This window comes from Impatiens glandulifera, chromosome 4 (genome assembly GCF_907164915.1).
Source record: "Impatiens glandulifera chromosome 4, dImpGla2.1, whole genome shotgun sequence".
NCBI classification, from domain to species: domain Eukaryota; kingdom Viridiplantae; phylum Streptophyta; class Magnoliopsida; order Ericales; family Balsaminaceae; genus Impatiens; species Impatiens glandulifera.
The window spans coordinates 16,361,099-16,383,773 of NC_061865.1; the positions used below are offsets into that span (position 1 = coordinate 16,361,099).

The 22,675-nt window shown below is 29.2% G+C and overlaps 1 long non-coding RNA gene and 3 other non-coding genes across 4 annotated transcripts; 3 read left to right on the plus strand and 1 right to left on the minus strand.

The window, feature by feature from the left end:
- Positions 1-5,601: 5,601 nt before the first annotated feature.
- On the minus strand, positions 5,602-6,180 carry LOC124933636. Its single transcript, XR_007099023.1, has 2 exons — positions 6,071-6,180; positions 5,602-5,917 (listed from the first exon to the last, which is right to left on the minus strand). It is a non-coding gene; the product is annotated as an uncharacterized LOC124933636 (long non-coding RNA).
- Positions 6,181-6,256: 76 nt separating this feature from the next.
- Positions 6,257-6,416, plus strand: LOC124937214. Its single transcript, XR_007099321.1, has one exon. It is a non-coding gene; the product is annotated as a U1 spliceosomal RNA (small nuclear RNA).
- A 3,170-nt stretch (positions 6,417-9,586) lies between these two features.
- On the plus strand, positions 9,587-9,681 carry LOC124937182. The gene has a single exon (XR_007099292.1). It is a non-coding gene; the product is annotated as a small nucleolar RNA snoR117 (small nucleolar RNA).
- Positions 9,682-9,701: 20 nt separating this feature from the next.
- Positions 9,702-9,787, plus strand: LOC124937176. The gene has a single exon (XR_007099286.1). It is a non-coding gene; the product is annotated as a small nucleolar RNA snoR116 (small nucleolar RNA).
- The last annotated feature ends 12,888 nt before the right edge of the window (positions 9,788-22,675 follow it).

The window sequence follows — 22,675 nt, forward strand, 5'->3', positions numbered from 1 at the left end:
AAAAAATATTGTTTTATGTAGTGTATTATTTGATTAATATGCATTTATCTTTTTAATTTTTCTAATGAGTTATAAATTCGAGAATTGGTAAAGCAATATTAATGTAACAATTCTAACTGTTCTAACTATTTTACATAAATATTTATCTTATCACTTTATTTCATAAATTAATAGTTATTGAGAATTATTATATTTTTGTTTAAACGAGAATTACATTTCTTAGAGTTATGCAATGTCTTATATTCTAGATTTAGAGTAGGTTCAATTTGTCTAACTTAGGTTGTGTGAAAGATATAAATTATAAAGAGAAAAGTCAATTGAAATTACATAGATTATTGTAATTTGGTTTAATATATAACATAAACAATGAACTATATTTATTTTTAATTTTGTATGTGTAGTAAGAATATAGTATAATAATAAAATAATAATACAAACTCTTACACTATTTATTTATCTATTATTCTCATTTTGTTATTTGATTTTTATATAAATTTTATCCATTACTATATATCATTTTAGTATTATTATTAGTATTCTTAATTAGAATATTTAAAATAATTAAGGAGATTTTGATTTAGTATAACAAATTGATTAAAATATATTTTCATTACAAGGAAAATTGTAATTTAATTATTATTAATTGAATAAAAAAATTAATATAAATAATTTTAATTTAATATATATATATTTTTTAAATTGAGAATATTAATTGTAATATATATAAATATATATGTAAATTATTACTTCAATTAAAATAAAGTATATATTTCAATTGATCCTTTTGAAAAAAATATAACATTTTTTTTTACATTTAAAAAATAAATAAAGGAGAAAACACAAATGAAACAAAAGTATATATATATATATATATATATATATATATATATATATATATATATATATATATATTAAAATGATCCAAATATACGGCATATACAAATATTAATGATTAATGAACATGATTATGTTCAAATAGAAACATAAGAACATAACGAGTTTTAATATTCTGGAAGAAATATAATTTGAAGCTTCATTAGTGTCATTAGAGGTTACTAGAACGATTTCTATATTTTGATTCTGCTCTTCGAAAAAGAACGTCATCTCTAATAATTTCGTTGTTGTCTACCAAAATAACTGGAAATGTTTCAAAAAAGTAGGTATACGACGTACAAAAAGTTCATATTCTTCTTTATCTCTAAAGACAATGGGTCCTAACCATCCAACCACTATTCCATCCCCAATATCTATGGGGCATGCTCGGAATAATCCCCATTGGCTGGATTATTACCAATGTAATCATAGAAAGCTAATTTTTCGGGAATCTTATACCAAACTTCTGCTAAACTTTGGTTTTCGGCTAGATCAACACTAACTCTTCAATATATCTCTCGTTGAAAGTACCCTTAATTCCATTGATAACGAGTAGGCCCAAATAATTTGATCGGGTAGTTGTTGAACCATACCACATAGTTCCAGCAACTACAAAAGTTGCAAAAAAGACACGGTTAAAATACAAAATATTACGATTATCATTTGCCTCATTCACTAAAAAATCTCATTTTGAGTAACTACCAGTAACCAACATATCAATTGTTACTCATAACTGAACTATATATATCATATTGCAGAGCTTCTCATTTCACCTAAAAATCGCCTCATTATCGACATCTATTATCTCTCATATCGAGTAACCAACATATTCATTGTTATCTGCAACCGAACTATATATCATATTACAGACCTTCTCATTCACTCAAAAATCTCCTCCTTATCGACCACTTACCATCTTCACTTCAACCAACCAATATACTTTTAGTTCCACAATCATCTTATCATATTATAGACTTTCTTATTTCAGTCAACCAACACCATCAGATTAACATTTTGAGTACATATTTTTTTGGGAAAACGGTTAAAATCATTTCATTAAAATCCCAAAAGTGGGAGGGTCAGAAATCAAAGTTAGACAAACCCTAACTATGATTAAGGATAACAATCAAAAGACTCTAAAAAAAATTGATTAGTAGCATTCATTTTGAGCATATTTTGTACACACTCGTCTTTTTATATTATAAACTTTCTCACTTCGGTCAACCAACATATCATTTGTTCCCTAGTTGATCTATCATTCCGATCATTTTGCACTCTTTCATATAAAATTTTGTAATTATTTAAACTTGCAACTAGTAAGATTTGAACTATTGATTTTTTATTATAAATTATGAATATTTAATCATTACATCGTTGTAAGTTTCGAATTATAACATTAATCATTAAAAATAAATCATTACACTCATATTAAAAAAACATTTTTCATACTTAATAATTTCTACTTTCACCTCATATTTTTTAATATAAAGAGAAACAAATAATTAAATTAATTAATTCATTTTTATATAAATATATTATGAATTAATTTTTAAATAACTTGTTATATACCTTTAATATATAATTATATAAATATAAAATAATTAATAAAATAAAATTATTTATCTATATATATAATTATTTATAAAAAAATAATATTAAGTAAAATTAGAAAGAAAATATTTTACATTCTTAATTAATACACCTTCACTAATTTTTTTAATTATATATATATATATATATTATATATATATTTGATTAAATTAGAGAAAATAATTTAAAAAAAAAAATTGGTATAATTTATACTCATACCCGTTAACTAACAATTGAGTTTATATTCAAATTAATTAACCCGATTTATTTTGTCTAACAAAAATATCCAAAACGCTCATAGTGCGCATCGTAAATACTCAAACTCAATTGAGTACCAAAATGTATACTCGAACTCGGCTCGATTACAATTCGAGCTACTCGAACTCAAAAACTCGAAAGTTAAATTTTATTAATTAAAATTATATTTTACCACTAAATAATATCTCAAACATAATATTAGTGATTTTCAAATTCTACAAAATTCAAAATAATAAATAGGGAAGGGTGAAGGCAATAAAAAAATTGCTCGGTTAATAGTAGAATGCAAAAAAAATATATGTTTTAAAGTATTTTGATGGATAAAGAATCTGAAAGATATAGAAAGGAGAAGAGAGAGATTTAACCGTTAAAAAATAGAAGAAAAGAGAGATTTGACCGTTCGGAAATAAAAGGAGAAGAGAGAGATGAATTTGGCGAGATGTAAAAATATAAAATAATTTATAAAAGATCATAATTATATATATGAAATTAATAGTTGGTTAAAAAATTAAAGTTATATGGTTTGAAATGTTATAAATTCATCGATTCTTATTTTAAATTTAAAATATAAAATATTATTAGTTTAGTTGATTAAAATGTTGAGCTTATATTGTTAGATGGAAATTGTTTGAGACTTGTGTATCATATTTTTAATTTAATTTTTTAATTTAACAATTTTAAGTTTATGGACAAGTCAACCTACACCCGACTCAAGTATTTATTTACTCTCACGTAAATATTTAAATTAACCACAACTCAAAACTCGGTAATTCAGACACATTGAAATTGAAATTAAATATATATATTAGAATTAGGTGACCTTAGATGGAATAATTTAACTATATTTTTTTTAAGCATTGTACAAATCAAATTAGTGTAGTTGCACTGTTATGACTATAAATAAAATATTATTCAGATAAAAATATTATTATTTAAATTTAATTATTTTTGAAACGTTGTTAGTTGATAAGATTGGATCATTTAATTTTAAGTTATCATATATTTTTCAATACAAAAATATCTAAAATTTATAAGAATATTTTTATAAGTTTATAACTTAATTTTATTTCATTGAAGAATATTTATGTGAAAAATTAAATATATAAATCATATATTGTATGTGAATTAATCACATAAAAAGATAATATTCCTTAGATTGGAGGAGAAGTAGTTTTGACCCAATTAATTATTTTAAACAAATAGTTTTGAGTTTTGCATTTTGCATTTTGCATCAAATTTAATGAAGTTATATAAAGTTTAAAGAATGTTATTGATGAAAAAAAAAATTGAAAAATATTATGTTAAATAGATAAAAAGTAGACTTTCTTTTCTCGACAGAAAACCGCATAGAAGCGTTTAGAAATTGTCAAAAAAAAATGGAAGAATCATTGTTGACATATGACATGTGTTTATTAAGTTTTTTATTTGTAGAAAAAGGCCTATTAAAAATGGAAGACCTCGTATCAGTTTTGTGTAATGGAGGTTAGGAGATACGTGTTGAATTGATATATTCTAAATTTTTGAAAAATAAAAATAGGACAACGAGTTAAGCCCAATCAAATGAATATTATTGATATAATCCAACTTTTTGAAAAGTAAAAATTAAAAAACGAGTTAAGCACATAGTTAATGACCTCAAGCAAGTTGAGAATATCCATCTTGTTACCGTTAAGTTAAAGAATCTAGGATTATAATCTAGTTTAATCTAAACTTTAGAGTCAATTTCACATCTAGAATTTTATTTTTAGGTTGAAGTTGATTTATTATTGGTTTTCCATTGACATTAATTGAAAAATAATCAACCATCCAGACATCTCTATCATATACTATAGGATATTTTGGTATTTTTAATCTAGAAAACTAATTTTTAAAAAGCAATTATCAAACAAGATTTTTTTTTTTAAACTTAAAAAAACCACTTTCTCAAACAATGACTAAATGAATGAACTGTTGTTTCAAATAAAGTTAAACGAATTCTGGTACGAACATATTCTTTTATTTAAATTGTATGACATTAATATTTGCTTTATTATGAAGATAGGTTGAATAAATTTTGACTTGAAACTAAAAGATGTTGCTAACTATTTAGATTTTAGAATTAACAGTTGCTCAACTGTAGATATGAAGCAAGTTTACACACTGCTCTATAAACAAGAAAAAACTGCTACAAGAAAAAAAAGTAATTAATCTCAATAAAATCTTTTATCAATAAAATCTCTTCAAATAAACATCCATTGTTTTTTAGGATGCTCTAACCCATATAGGTAACTGATACAATTTTAGATCACTAAGTTTCGTTTTCACACATTTTCCACCAAAACACCATTGTTGGGTTCCTTCTATGCTGATTTTCTTCAAGAAAGCGTAAGCACTAAATTTAGTGTATAAACTTATGAAACTAAGTAGAATTTGGTCACTACAATATCTTTGGAAGATTTGAAAGAAAATGTTAAATGATTTATGGCAAGTAGTCTTTAATCTATTTACGCAGAGTTAAGTGGAGTTAAGTGCAAATTTGAAATTCCTTGGTACTCTCAATTTTTCAGCATTTCTTAGAGTCCAAAGATAAAGATATGTGACATTTGAAGAAATTCATGTTCTCTATGATAATGAACAACCTCTCAAATTGGTTATACCTTCCAGGCAAAGAAAAGGGGTTCCTTTTGGGATGAAAGTATATATGGCAGGAATACTTTGTCAAATAGTTTCTCAACCAAAGTTAGGTTTAGTTCATTACAATTGCAGTCTCTGTCAAATAAAGACATCACCTGTTTCAGGGTGCATATCTACTACATTCGGCATTCAATTCCCTTCCCCATTTCATTTAGGATTTGAGAGTAAGAAAGTAATTTAAACAACTTAGATTCTGCAAAAACATACTCACAAGTCAAACAAATTCATAAACCATACAATTGCATCATATTTCCACTCATTCAAAAATCCCATGAACATTGAAAGGTAGAGTTACTTGAACCATTGGATTCTATAGAATGAGCTACCCTAGCGGACATATGCATTGTTATTTTGAGTCGAACCTCCTAAAATCTAATGATGCACAAAACCTTAAGCTTTACTTTGAATCACTTCAGGATTTCCCCAAAGTTTCATCATTTTGGGGGAATCGATAGTCGATAAGAATCGTCATCAAACAATCCCACTTTAAGTTTATTAGTAAATGCAACAACAATCTAGTTGACTGCAAATTCAAAAAACTTTTACATTAGAACTACCCTTAATTTCATTTCCAGGAGAAAACCCAAAAACTGAACTTAAAATCAATATCACTGAAATTCCTTTGTAACAAACACCGATTACTTCTTAAGAGAAGACAAATTAAATAACTGTTTACCTTGTTATCATCTCACCATGAAGAACCAGCAGCAAAGCCATAGCTTTTTCTCCCTTCTTCTGATCTTATGAGGGCGGTGTGAGAAACAAGAAGCAATATTACGAGTATTTGTTCCCACATCGGGAGATAAAAGAATTGGTTCATAATTCACGTAATATAAAATGATGGGCCTGGCAAACGAAATACTTACTTACCTGGACGGGGTCTTTGGGCGATCAAGAAGGCCTATGGCCTAGGTCAGTGACTTTCATTGCACATAGAAAGGGTGCTTATCTAAGATCAGCCCATTGTGGTTGAATCTACGTCATAATTTGTTGCTGAGGGGCCTGCGTTCGCGCGGCCCTACCAATTCTCTAAATTCAGAAGTTCCTATTCTTTTTTATGTTATTCTTAGATGATGTTGATCAGGTTTAGCTAAATTTTATTAGTTATATCTATTTAACCTAATTAAATTATGTTCAATTTATATATTAAATTAAACACAATAATTTTCATAACAATTTATTATTTTACATTTAAAGAAAGTTAATTGAATGTTTAAAGTTCAATAAAAATATCAATTCTGGAATAATATAACTTAAACTTCATTGGAAATATCAATTATGAAACTCATTAGAAATTTTAATTCTTTAATATGTAGTGTTTGTTACTTAATGGTTGTTCTTTTTGCAACTATAGGATCATAAGTTCAAAAGATTGACCCAATCAAAATGATTACTTCTTCATTCATTGCTAGACTAAGGCATTCATCATGTAGTACATGTTACTTTTTAATTGTGATTTTTTTTATTAGCTAATGAGGGAATAGAGAACAATTAAATTATGTGAGGCAATTATCAATAAATTATTTATTCAATGGGTTTAAGTTTGAAGACAATAACATCTTGTATATAAACTAATTAAAACGAGTTTCTATACTTCATTAATCAAAAATAATTTTAATATTTTAATTGTACACCTAATAAGACCTATTAATAAGTAGGATTTTTGTTTGAAAATGATTAATAAGTAGGAATTGAATTTGATTTGGTTGAATACAAATATTTTAATTTTTTTTTGTGTGTATTTTGAAAGAGAAATACAATATTGTGGAAGAAATTTAAACTTTCAATTGGATGGTTTAATCAAAAAACTGTAAAAATTATTGATCACAATAGTATAAGTTCTACAAATAAGGTATCAATTTTAATAAAAATTTTGTTTCATATAATCATAATCATTATTTTGAATAATTATCTGAGTTTGATTGATAATGAAACGCTAAAATATGTATCCACTTTCTTCTTTCATTTTCTCTGTCCAACAACGTCAAAAACTTATATATTTCACCAAATTTTTTATTGTCCGGATGGACTGGAAAAAGCAACATATTCTTTAATAATTATACAGTACAACCAATTTTGAGATAAAATTAAATTTTAGTTTGGTGTTACCTACAGTTAAATTACCTAAAAAAAATAATTTATATCCATTGAAAAAATAATAGAAAGAAACATATAAGAAAGTTAAAAGGTGAAAGAACTTCAACTACATTATTGAATCTCAACATCATTAGATGGATGAACCATAGCATGAAGAATGTCTTCCTACCTAGCAAAGACAAAAGGAAGCTATAAGAAATAGACTTGAAGAGTATATTGCATTTATCAGTCTCCATTATTTTGTATTTCATCCTTTTGCATAATTGAGAAATACATTTTTTATCCGAAAAATACATGTTATGATAATGGTCTAGCACATTAATGTCATTTATATTACAAATAAGCCCAAAACTTAAATTAAAGCTTGCACTTTTTTCTTTTTTTTTTATATATTGAAGTGAGACTCGATCACCAAAGAAATGATATTAACATTTTTTTTTCTTACCCTATGAATTTTGAATATAATCCAGGTTAAAAAAAAAAAATATATATATATATATATATATTTAAGAATGTCTTTCACTAAATTTAGTTTTCAAACGTTTCGGTAATTGGAAACGAATCCAATCCAATCTAATCCAATCCAATCCAATCGAATCCAATCCAATCCAATCCAATCCAGATACACTTAGTTTTGCATAAATAGTTACAAGTGCAATCAGGACTGAAGTTCATTTTTACGAGAATATGTCTAATACATTACATAGAAAACAAACTTATTTCTTGATAGTTATGGTGGATACCATGTTTTAGTTGACTAGAAATTGCATAAAGGAAATAATACAAAATTAGACAAAAACTAATGTAGCAAGGAAAAGTAGTTACATATGTATTACAGTATTTCAATTCCCACAAGGTTTGTATTTCCTCTGCAAGTTCTTTTGTTAATCTTAGGTAATCTAATTTACTACCAATAATTAATTTGAAAAAGGATAATAAAACTATGGATGAACAATAAAATTATAATTTTACACCTGACAAAGAAAAGTGCAAAGAATAGTTAAACTCTTGCCTATTTGAAAATAGTTGATTTCTCGAACTCTCGAGCACTTGAGTGAAAAAATAATTCAAAAGAATTTAAATAAAGTCCAAGCAAAGAACTTTTTTTTTTTGTTAAAGAAGAAAAAATGAATACAGCATGCAAAAATAACCCAAACAAAATATACATTTATCTAAAAAAAATATTAATGCATAAAACTAAATACTTTATTAAGTTTGAGAGTATCATAAATTATTTTGTCACTAAATACTTTATTAAGTTGAAGGGATGATTTTTTATTTATTCATAGTTAATATATTTTTTAGGTATACCAAAAACAAAGTATACCGAAATCAATGTAAGAATAAAAAATTAAGGTATACCATATAGACTTATTCCTAATTTTAGTTGTATTTAAAATATAATGATAACAACTTAATTGATAATTAGAATATTGCATATATTAAAAACAATATTTTTAATATTTTATTTTTAAATTTTTTACTGTTATAAAAAAATCTATATTAAAAATAATAAAATAGTGTCCCATAAAAAAATATATATATGCCAATGTTATAATTAGTTACTACATATAATAAATTTTTAGGTAATAAGGAATATTTATAACAAATTTGTAGGTAATGGGCAAATTTAAAAAAAGACTTAATTTAAATATAAATTTAGTTTTATTTTGATTTTCATAGATTGAATAGTGGTTTATAAACCCTTGTAAAAGCTCTTATATATACCTAATTAAATATATATTTTTTAGTGTCTTACAAATTATTCTACCATTTAAATTAACTTAGTCATTATATATTAGTAAAAACACTTATTATTTAAAGAAAACAAAAACTAGCCTAACTAAAAATAAAATTAATAAAATAGATTGAAACTGGATCCATAGAAAAATAAAATGGCTTAGGCCCAATAGACCAAGAATACCATCATTTCTTAAATTAGGGTTTCACAGTCGCCTCTGAAGAAACTTATATCTTCATTGTTATGAAAACATTCACTTGCTATCTTAGATTTCATCCCTCTCTAATTCTTCTTCATATTTTTCTTTAGTTTTTTTTTTAATTCCATGTAAAGTGAATATGAGATTCGATGCCAGGCCAGTGATGTTTGATATTGTCCGTACCATCTGAATAACCTTTTTTAGGGTTTTCTTTGACGATGATAATCTATCTTTTAAACGACTGAGGCCTGTTTTTGTTAGATCGATTGAAGGCGATGATGTTTTGAGTATACCATCAAACTAAGAAAGCTTCATTTAGGAGCTTGTTGATTCACAATTTACAACTCTCTGAGCCTTTTTTTTGATCATTTCTTATAATTGTTTCAATTCTGATGATTCTTTTGTTAATAATGGAGTTATATTGTTTTTTATTATTAACGTGGAATAAAAATATTACAACTCAGAATCAATATATATTGATGAAAAAATATTAACGTGGAATAAATAATTCAGTTGAAGGTCTCATTTCATAAGGAAGGCAACGGCGGATAGAACCAGAGTTGAAGAGATGATTCCTGTGAAACCGGCGCCAGTTTGGGATGTAGGTGCTGGTCCATGGAAACAAATGCAAGCACTGTGGCCATGGCAACTAGAATTTGGGCTGCGAAATTGGCCATTTTTGGTTTGTTAACGAGAGAGGCAGATAGATGATTGATGGATTTTTGTTTGGAGAACTTATGATTGTTTCAGTAGAAATCGTGGGTTCTTATAGTTAGGGTTGGGAAGAATAGGAATAGTGTCAAGTCTGAATGAATTATTATTTTAACATTTTTATGTTTTGAAAATTAGTTGGCTTTAACATTTCTTGAAGTTAGCCATGTTTCTTCATCATTGCTCTCACATTGCTATTCATCTTTTTATGGGATATTTCATTTTGGGTTATATAAGATTTTTGTTAGATATTTTAAAATAATTGTTTGAAAAAATAAGTTATATAAATTATTAGTTGATTGAATAACAACAATATTTTGGTATTTTATAAAATGGATTGAGTAATTGAAAAAGAAAAATATTATATGTATTTTTTCTTTTTATAGAAAACTAACCAATTTAGTTGTCCAAAATCTGTTTGATATTCCCTTTCTTAGACAATCAAATCTTATAGTTGCATATGAATATGATTTTTATATGCTATATGAAGGGGTTGTTTTTTAGAATAAATTGTTAGATAAAATATTAATATTAATTATTTTTAAATTATTATTTTAATTTAATTATTCATTAAATTATGAAACTAATTTACCGTGTTCAAATTAAAATTTTATATATAACTAATTATCCCTATGAAATTGCCTACATTGATTGTGATTAATTAAGAAAACATTTTTTTCAATATATAGGAGAGATAGAAAAATTATAGAGATACACTTTTAAATCAAAGACAATACATATTCTCGAGAGAATGCATAACACGCATCAACTATAAATCTCTATAAGTTGTTTTCATATAAGTTTATTTAGTTATAGTTATTTGTGAAACTTAACTTTTCTACCATATTCATACCGATCTACTTCTAACATAAATCAGAGAGAAAGTTATAAGAGAATATATACCTCTAAAATTTTGGAGAAAAAAATGAAAATATTTAGATTATAGAGAACATAAATACACGGAGAGTTAAATTGTATATTGGTTGAAAAAGGAAAATAATTTGTGAATTTAGTTTTGAAAAATGAAAATTATGACTTAATTAAGTAATGTATTTTTAATTTATAAATATTATTTAGACTCGTATACTAATATATTTAATAAATTATTTATTTTATAATTATTGTAGAGTGTATTATTAATTTATTTTTGTAAAAATATTTTTTTGGTATTAAAATTGTAACGTTAAAAATCGACTCTTCCCGAGAAGAGTTTTTGTTGATCGATAGTCGAGCATCATAACTGATCATATTCATCTCGAGTCTCGAGTGAGACGAAGAACCAAAATGGTAGTCTTGATTAGAGTGAATTTAAAACATCGATTTAGACTAGCTTTAACTTTTTTAGAGTTGTCACCTAATTTACTACTCAAGAAATTAGGAAAGAAAAATAGTTTGCGTGTTAAAACACATTTTAGAAATTATGTTCATGATTCGATGCTTGGTTACAAGTGAATATGGGCTCCTGTACTAGATCTCACGTGCTTGTCACATTATAATATTTACTTTAAACTTTTGACTTAAAAAAAAACATTAATCTACACCTTATTTGTTTATTCAATCATTGACATGTGTCTAAAGGTAATCTAAGCAAAAACATGTGTCTAGCTTTGTATAATTTTGTTCCTAAATATTTATCTATGTCGTGTTCCTAAATCTAAAAAATAAAATGCTAGTACCTATAGACGAGTAGCAAAACTCGGGAAATGGTACGGATCGTTCAAGTATGACACTCCAATCAATTCTGAAACCAACATTAATTCCTAGCTCCAATCGCTCAAAATCTGAAAACTTCGATTGATTCAAAAATAGACGTCGTCGATCTCTCGCTTTCCTCATCTTTTCCCTCTTTCTCCCCTTTTTGGGAATGAAAAGATCTTCCCTTTTCTAGCCCTTCTTTCTCGGCCTTGTGATACTCGTGTATCTGGGGTTGTTTGGTATTTTGTTTCGAACGTTTTGGTATAACAGATCTCTGAGTTTTCTCTGATGTTCATGTTTGCTCTATCTTGAAGAGAGAGAAGCAAGTTGTTGGTCAAGAAGGGGGAAAGGGAAAAAAATGAGAGAGAAGCGTACTTCCTATATCTTAATGTCCACTGGGAAAGAAAAAATGGGAAGAATGTCAATTTTTTTTACAAACTCGGAGCAAGGTGTCAATTTTATTTATGAAGTCGCAAAATTCTATTTTTGTATATAAAGTTGTCAAAATGTTTCAAAAATAAATAAAATAACGGCAACCATTTAACGGGGTTAATTTGTATCCATGTGGCATACACGTGGCATCCACGTATTTATTTTATATATTTTTTTTGTTTAAAACAAACCTAGTAAATAAATCAATAAAATTATTTTTTTTTCTTTTTTTTTACAAACCCAATTACCTCCATCATTTCACCAGACGCCGCCATCATCAATCTCTTCATCAGCCCGTCGTGGTCGTCGCCGCCCTCTTCACCAGCAGTGGTCGTCACCAATTGCCAAGAAGATAATCGGCCCTCGCGATCCTCTCTCTCAAAAGAACTCCGGCGTCGAAGCTCAAGCTCACAAGTAACTTCCTTTCTCTCCTGTCTCTTATGTTTTATTTTGGGTTTTTAGGGTTTCTTATTTCTTGTACTCTCTCTTCATTTTTATCTTCATTAGGGTTCCTTTTTCTAACATAAATGATTCAAATTCAGTTGATGAACTTGAATAGGGTTAGTGACTAAAGTGATTCTTCAAACTTTATTTTAAGGGTCTTTTGAAGAATTATTGAGAAAATTACAATGATTTCAACTGTATGGTTATTGATCCTTCATGAGTGTTCCTAATTCTAACATAAGTGATTCAATGCCAGTTGTTGAACTTGAATTGGGTTAGTGTCTAAAGCGTAAAATGAAAAGTTTCTGATTTTCAAACTCTATTTGAAGGATCTTTTGAAGAACTATTGAGAGAATTGCAATGATTTCAACTAGATGGTTATTGTTCTTTCTTCTAACATAAGTGATTCAATGTCAATTGATGAACTTGAGTAGGGTTAGTGTCTAAAGCTGTGAAGAAGGCGGCAACGGCCACGACTGGTGAAGAGGGCGGCGACGACCACGACCGGTGAAGAGGACGGCGACGGGGCTGATGAAGAGATTGATGATGGAGGCTGGTAATTAGGTTTGTAAAAAAAGGATAATTTTATTGATTTATTTAATGAGGTTTGTTTTAAACAAAAAATAAATAAATATATAAAATAAATACGTGGATGACACGTGTATGCCACATGGATACAAATTAACCCTGTTAAATGGTTGCCGTTATTTTATTTATTTTTGAAACATTTTGACAACTTTATATACAAAAATAGAATTTTGCAACTTCATAAACAAAATTGACACATCGCTCCAACTTTGTAAACAAAATTGACATTCTTCCCAAGAAAAAATGTTAGGTGTTGATTATACTCTTATTTTGAGGTCTAGGTATTTAATTGTGCCTAGCCCCGTTTGACATGGCAATATTATATTGTTTTATTCAATTTGCAAAACAAACACAAACCACAACAAAGTTAAATTGACAAAATTCATTTTAACCCATTTAATATTATTTGATTTATTTGTATCATTCTTATTTATTTATATAAATCCAAATTTAATTATAGATATATGGTGTAAAATGTGGGTGTCTATAAAATGCCCTCCTGGGAAAAGTTTGAAAATTACGATCGAGTTTTAGAAAACGCATGTCCAAGTTTGACACAATAAACACAAAATTCGCGACCAACCTAATTTATAATTTCACTTAGACTCGTTTTTATTTATTCATTTAAAAGCATTAAAGGATGGATATATAAATCTTGACAATCACATGATCGATGACACCCCGATTTCGGTGCTCGTTGGTTGCATTGTTAAGGGGTTTGAATCTTGAAAGATGTTCGTCTTTCTTCGTCTATTAAACGTGGTAGGATAAGCTTTTAACTATTGTAACTCTCGAGAATCCCGCAGCAACGCGTGTGTTCGACATGTGTTATGCGAGCCTAGAGTGGCTCGCGGTTCGATGTTTCAACCTTTGTTTGCGTGTCAGGCATCGTTTTAAAATAAAACATCATTTTAAAAAGATTTTGATAATACATGGCAACCTTTAAAATTATTTATGTAAAAATAATTAATTTTATTCAAATTTTAATAATCTGAGAATTTGCGATAAATCAAATGACGATTTGATTTGTTATGAAATACAGTTTAAATTAATTAAACATAATTAATTTTTAAACGGTTATTTATTTGAAGACGGAGTCACCAATTAATTTTAGAAAAATCAATAAAAAAAGGTGTACGTGTACAAACGTATTTTACACCAAAGTTTCGTTTTTTGATTCGAAGTTTGACGATACTCTAGAAAAGGCTTTTGTGCTTCATCCTCCGTATCCATTTTAAAACCGATGTCTACTTATAAACTTGACTTTTGAAAATAGGTTGTATAACGTTTGAGTTTTAACTGATTATTCTTCCAGTCTTATTTATTGCTTCTAGGTTCTAACATTATTTGAAATATTTCAACAACAATATTGAAATGCTGGTATTTGTTGCTGATGATTACTAGGAAGAAGTATACCTAAAGAAAATCAATCATTTTAAGGGTGTTAGGGTTTAGAAATAAACGCCAAACGAACCTTTGTTAAAATATTTGTTGGTGAAATATCCTGGAAATATTTTAAAGACATTTTCCAATCTCTCGAATTTTTTAGAAAATAGGGTAGGGTCCCAAAATTTAAAAAATTATTTTGAATTTTGAAAAGTGGAAACAAATAAGCCTTAGGACCAGATTCTTAAAATTTGGATCCGATTTTATTGGTCGGGGTCTAAAGACCCTCGATCTAGGTCGAGGCTCGGGATCATCGGTCCTGGTACTGAAGTCCCTCGGTCGAGGTGCTAAGGATTATTGGTCCTTTGCTAGAATCCTCTATCGGGGTGCATAAACCCCTCAGTCACGGGCTATCTCTGGGCTAAGTTCTTCAGTCTTGTATTTGGGAGCTCTCGGTCCCAAGTTTAGGACACTTGGTCTTAAGGTTGGTTTTCTCGGTCATAGGGTTTAGAAGTCTCAGTCCTAAACTAAGATCTCTCGACCTTAGGTTTGGGATTCTCGGTCACAAGGTTAGACCTCTCGGTCCTAGGTCTCGGGAGTATCGGTCCTAGACTCAAACCTCGGTCCTAGGTTTGAGATTCTCGGTCCCAAGGTTAGACCTCTCTATCTTAGGTCTCAAGAGTTTCAGTTCCGAACTCAGACCTCTCGGTCATAGGTTTAAGATTCTCGATCCCAAGGTTAGACCTCTTGGTCCTAGGTCTTGGGAGTCTCGATCCCAGAATCAGACCTCTCGGTGTTGGATGAAAATCCTTTGTCGAACCTCTCGGTCCTAGCTCAATGATATCGATCGGACCTCTCGGTTCTAGATCTCAATCCTATGTTTGAATTTTCTCGGTCCTAACCGAAGATTCTCGATCCTCAAGAACACCAAAGTGCAAGTTTGGTAATTCGCTTTTTAGCTCTGATTCTTTAATACAAGAGCTTAAATAGCTTCACAAAGCTCTCAGGAACATGTTGATCATCATCTCAAAGTATCAATCGACCTGGCTGATGATCAATTTGTTCAAAACAATTTGTGATCAAAATTTGGGTTTTTGATTTTAAAGTTGTTTTGAAATGTAAGGAGCTATCCATTAACTTCCATATATCACATATACTTGATTGGTACCAAAACAAGAACATTGGCTGTTTGTTTAAACCAATTCAAGAACTAAAAATTTTCATTTCTTTTTAAAATTTTGATTTTGATCAAACATGACCGGGATGATTCAAACATGATCCAAACAATTGTCCAACATGATTACAATCATGTTCAGAAACTTTCTAGGCAGTGATTCAACAGAATTAACCCAAGAACAACAAACCCGTTTTTTTTTAAATTCAAAATTGAGTTTTTTCTTATTAGATCGATTGATTGATTATATCTTATCCATATAGTTACTAAATGATCATATGATCATTATTCAACCATAAAACAACATAAACAACAAGCATATAAGTTTATGCAATTTGCAATATAAATTTTTTAAATTCAAACTGTAAATATAAATTAGAGGGTGATTGGAACCTTAGCAAGGATTGAAGAACACTCTTTGATCCTTAAAGAATCTTTCGGGATGCTCTGATTCAAGTTTCAAGGGTTTAAACAGGAAATTCCATCGATCCTTAAACAGGAACACTCTTTTATTGATGGATTTTTTATTTTATTTGATTTGAAGGTGTATGGTGGGTTCCTTGGCTTTTAAATTACTTAGGGAAGCTATTTAAAGCATTCCTAAGTTGGTTGATCCATCATAATGGATCAAATCAACCAAAAGTCATTAATAACATTTTGTTTATTCTTGCCTTAAGTGGCCAGAGTAGGTAGTGACGATGCCTACTTTTATAGGGGAAATGATCACCATGATAGGGTGATCATTTCACATTTCGAATCAACCATTTTGATGGACTAACGGTTGAGTTCCAACTTGGCAAAATCAACCACAGATCTTTATCCTTATCTGCTCGACGTCGCCATGAAGAAGACTGGAGGCCAAAATGACGTCGCTTTAGGCTTGGCATTTTGTTTGCGTTCCGTTAGAAGTTGACGTTCCGTTAGCGTTCGGAGGGACGAAGCTAACGTCTGTGTTAGCTGATCTCCTACAGTCCGGACGACATTTCTTCTACTACAACGGGCTATGCGACAGCTTCTTGGGCGCTAGATGATATTTCAGCGCTCATCCGATAATTGTAATTCCTACTACAACGAATCCTTTTAGTTTTGAATACACTGAATTACTGATATATTTTTATTAAATCCTTAAGTGTTTGTTTGAAATTGATTTTTCTTTCAACCTTTTGTCTTTAATTTTGATCTTTTTAAATACACAAAATATTAAAATAAATATGTCAAATATTTTACCAATTTTTAATATATTTGTAGAGTTTAAATAAAAAATTCTTTTAGATGAAATAATACAACAATTAATTCTAAATTATTTATTTTATCCCTTTAATTTTTGTAAAATTATTTTAAGATAAAATGAGTACAACATTTATCCTAAATAATTTTGTTTTGTTGTTATGACTTTAACCCTTAATTAATTTAATTAGTTAGCACAATAATTAATCCTAATTAATTGTTTTAAATGGGATTTTGCATGGGGTTAATTATTTTGATTTTATTTATTTAAAAATAAATCAAAATAATTATTTTAATATTATAAATTGGAGTGTAAATTTTAAATGCTTATAACTATTGCCAAGGTGTTGACTGGTGACGCAAATGTCTTGTCCAGGCATGGATGTCGAGACATTATGAAACGTTGTACAATATTTTTTGTCTTCCTTTGGACTGATGAAAACAGTGTATTAATCTCAAACTATTATGGTTTGAAGACCAACTATGTCAGATAGCCAAAATATTTTCATTATTTTGCGAATTGATGAACATAGTGTATTGATGTCAATATTTTTGATCTAAATACCAGCTATGCGAGATAACCGAAAAGTTTTACGTCCTTATGCTGATGGAAATCTTACACATACATTAATTTCACACTAGATCAGTTGTGTGAAATAGCTAAGGGGATTTTTATCGTTTTTCGAATCAAGTAGAAAATCAAATACATTAATTGTACGTCACTATAGTCCATAGACTAACTGTGTAGATAGCCAGAGGGTTGCCTACATATCTTTTGACAATAAATTAGGTCATTGACATACTTCGTGGTTTTTATTTATTTTTTTAAGATGACATAGCGTATGAACTACAATGATATTTATTAGAAAACTCATTAGCATGAAAACTAGGGTTTTATTATCGTTTTTTATAATTTCTTTCTTTCTTTTTTTTTGTTTTTCATTCATCATCATTTTTTAGTGCCCTTAGTGTAAAACTAAGATTTTATTCTTTTTGATGTTATTATCATCATTTTCATTATTTTTTTTTGTTTGTTGATGCAAATGTTTTTAATGCAAATTATGTTAATGCATGCATATAAATGCAATCCTACAAAGTGTTCATAATTTCCAAATTCTTCATTCATGGCAATTTTAGACATCCAAGTCTACCATCAATCAAGTATGGGAAGGAATATTGTCATCAGGTTGTCCAAGAGATCTTTTCATTGTCTTTTGTGATTCACCTTGAATGTTTGACTCACTAGCTCGAGTAGACATTAAGATTATTTTTCCATGAACATCGTCCTTGAGTATGAGTTTTAATTGCATTCTTACGATCTAGAGTCATTGGTTATGATTAAGAGATCATGTCCTAATTTTGTTCTTAGGTTTTCGGAAGGTACTTTATCATATTCTGTGATTTACCTTGAATGTTTGACTCATTAGCTTGAGTAGACGTTGTAATTCTTTTTCACAAGAATCGTTCTAGAGTCTAATATGTAGTTGCGATCTTGGGACTTAGAGTTATTACTTATGATTGAGAGATCATGTCTTAATTGAAGACCAATAATACGAACACAATTATTGCCGACTTCAGATTTATATCGGACATCGCCACTTGTTCGGGTCGCTCCGAGATGTCATGCGAATAACTTGTTAAGGCCATATCAAAACTATAATAGGCCTCTCATTAATGAAGTACATCATCTCTCGGTTTTTATACCGAATTAGCATTTTTCACATGCTTTCCTATCCGCAATGCATTGCTCCATTTATATGATTGACTATTCTAGCTACCTTTTTGTTCGAATGGAATCAAATGTTCTTCAAAAGGATTTAACGAGGCCACTTCAAGTTTGTTGAGCGTAGTGGTGCATATGATGTTGATGAGCGATGTACATCCCGTCCTTGTATTCGATCTTTAGTCGAGCTCTTAGGATTTGAAGTTGTGGGTCGTGATCAAGAGATCGTGTCCTCGATTCAAGGTTGATGAATATGTGTGACCATCCTGAATAACATATTTGTCCTTAGAATTTTTTGCATACTTAAGTTGCTTCGAGATTTCATCATTTATTCATATGGTAGCTTGTCAAGGCTCCATCAAACTATAATAAGTCTCCCATCAATGGAGCGCATCATCTCTTAATTTTTACATCGAGATAACATTTTTCGCATGCGTGTATATCCATAATGAATTGATTCATTGTCACATGGTTAACTTTTCTAGTTACTCTATTTTTTTGAATTAATTTAAATATTCTTCAAAGGATAAAATAGGCTTACGTCCATGATGTTGAGCATACCAATGTATAGGACTTTAAAGAAACGATTTCCATTTCCGTCCTTGCATTTCTCATGATCGTTGTGTGGATTGAAAAATATCTTCGTCTAGATGACATGGTTGTCCTTGTCTCGAAGTAAGGGAAAGTCAAAATGGCATAAACGCGTGTCTTATGGAGTGATGACTCTTCAATGTCTATATGCAATGCAAATATTGTGTATGTGAAGCCTAATCAACTATGTAACTTTTATGATAATTTCAATCAATGTATTTCATTTATAGTTCTCCATGAAGAGCCTGTTAATAAGAAATAACATCAATCATATGATGAACTGTGGCATCATTTATGCATACCTAAGGGAAGTAGGCGCACACTTTCCAATTCATTGGTTTTATTTTAAATGAAAGTATTTGAAAGTGGGGGTTAGTTGTAAACAAAACAAATTGTTACGAGAATTCAACCCCTTCCATGACTTACAATGCGCACAATGTTTTACAAAGTATAAAAAATATTTTATATTCAATGGAAAGAAAAAAATCGAGACTTCTTTGAACTCCTTCTTTCCTCGCCATATGGCCTTTCGTCTTCTTCGTATACTTTGACATTCCTCTTGTAGAAACTTAGTCACAAATCTCAAATCTCTTTCTTGTCGAGACTGTCGTCGTCTTCGTGTTGTTCGGCTCAGAAGAGTAAGAGACATTGAAATTTTTGTTTGATTATGACTTTTATGGATAAATCATTGTCCTCAAAAGATGTCATCTCGTCCAGCTTGAATATCTCGTGGTTATCTAAATGGCTAAGTTTGTAGCGTAGACATACCTACAAGACAAACATTAAAGAAAAGCAAGCATGATGCTTTTTAAATGCTAAAATGTACTCATGGACACCTATCTAACTAAATACATACATGTATTTACATAAGTATAGTAGGCACGTAAAGGCTTTCGACGTGGCTTGAACATTTAGGAATGAAGAATGTCTAGGTCTTGGGAATCGTAATCGGAAATTTTCTTCTATGGAGAAAACATAAGAGAGAGTCCACTCACCCCGGTCGGAGAGCATAAAAAATCGTCGATAAGAGGAAGCGTCGTCTCAATTGGGATTTTTTCCTCATCCCCACAATGCATATCCCTTGAAAGGGACCTCATCGTCGGGGAGAAGGATCGATCTTATGTTCATCCTCTCGCATCATCGCTCAAATTTGAACATATCGTCATTACTCATTGACTAATCTTTGTACATATTATGTTGCACAATGCACAACATGTACTACCTCAAAACAAATGGTGACGGACCCAAGATTAGAACCAATGCATATTAAAAAACAAAGTTGGGTTATGTACGTACACTTTTAGCCTTTATTTATTATTTATTATTTTTGTCTTTTGGATTTTTTTACTTTTAAGATTTTTTGGTTCGAAAGTGTAAAATATTATTCTTATGAATTGTCAAAAGTTTATTTCAAGTTAAACATTGACTAATTCCTATCAGAGTTGTCAGAAAAACTGTAACGCCAAAAATCGACCCTTCCCAAGAAGGGATTTTTGTTGCTCGATAGTCGAGCCTCATAACTCACTTTCCTCTCGAGTCTCGAGTGGGACGGGAAACTAAAATGTGGTCTTGACTAGAGTGCATTTAAAAACATTGATTTAGACTAGTTTTAACTTTTTTAGACTTGTCACCTAATTTAATACTCGAAAAATTAGAAAATAAAAATATTTTGTGTGTTAAAATGCATTTTAGAGATTTTGTTCTTGTTTCGGTGTTTGGTTACACATGAGAAAGGGCTCTCACGCTTTGTCTCATGTGTTTGTCACATTATAGTCTCTACTTTAAACTTTCGTTCATTTAAAAAAACATTAGTCTACACCTTATTTGTTTATTCAATCATTGGGCATGCGTCTAAAGATAATCATCCAAGCCTAAACATGTGTCTAGTTTATATAATTTTGTTCCTAAACATGTGTCTATGTCATTATTCATTGTCCTAAATCTAAAAATATAAACGTTAGTACATGTAGACGAGTAGTGAAACTCAGGAAATGGTACGGATCGTTCAAGTAGGATATTCCAATCAATCCTGAAACCAACACTGATTCCTAGCTCCAATCGCCCAAAATCTGAAAGTTTCGACTAATTAAACAATGGACATCGTCGATCTCTCGCTCTATTCCTCTTTTCTCTGTTTCTCCTCCTTTTGAGAATGTGAAGATCCTCCATTTTCTAGCTCTCCTTTCTCGACCTTTTGTTTATCGTGTCTCTAGGATTGTTTGACATTTTTTCAGAACGTTTTGGTGTACTAGATCTCTATTAAGGATGACAATTTGAATTCGTCCCGCGAAAAACGAATCAAATTACCCCGTTTGGGACAGTTTTCCCCCGAAACCGAACAGAAATTGGGCGGGATGATATTTGTGTCCACTGCCTCGATCTCACCCCGATTATGTCCCAAATACTATAAAACACAATTAAATATATTAAATCACCAATATATTTATTTATTCACTCTATTTTATAAGAATTGTAAATTTTATTTCTTTATAATAATATGAAATTTCAATATATTACCATATATATTATATTAAAAAATACGTTTATATAATATTATTTTATAAGTTTTTATTTTTATAAAAAGTATTTTATTGAGGGTGCCCGTGGGGATTCCTCGAAACTGAACGGGACGGGAATGGTATTAAAAAAATTGTCGATAAAAAACAAGGCGGTTATAAAAATGCATTCCCCATTCCAAACCGCCCATTGCCATCCATAATCTCTAACTTTCTCGACTGACCATGTTAATTTGCTCTATTTTGGGGAGAGATAAGCAGGTTGTCGATCAAGAAAATGAAAGGGGAAAGGAAAATAAAAAGGTTAGGTGTTGTTTGATACTGTTCTTCTTCTGAGGTCTAGGTATTTAATTGTGTCTAAGTCCGTTTGATTTGGCATTGTTATATTATTTTCTTCAATCTGCAAAACAAACACAAACCACAATAAAATTAAATAGATAAAAATTCATTTTAATCTATTTAATATTATTTGATTTATTTGTACCATTTTTATTTTATTTAAATAAATTCAAATTTAATTATAGATATAAGAGTAAAATGTGAGTGTCTACAAACATATAAAAAAAGTAGAATTTTAAAAAATAATTATGTTAGGTTCTAAATTATTTAAAAATTATTAATTAAGAGTAATCTCACAAGAACTTTGTACAGAGAGGTGTGCATCTAGAACATTAAGTTTATTTTTCTCCGATGATTATCTTCTAAAATATTAAGTTTGTTTCTCTTTTTATTAAACAGTTGATTATTTTATTTAATT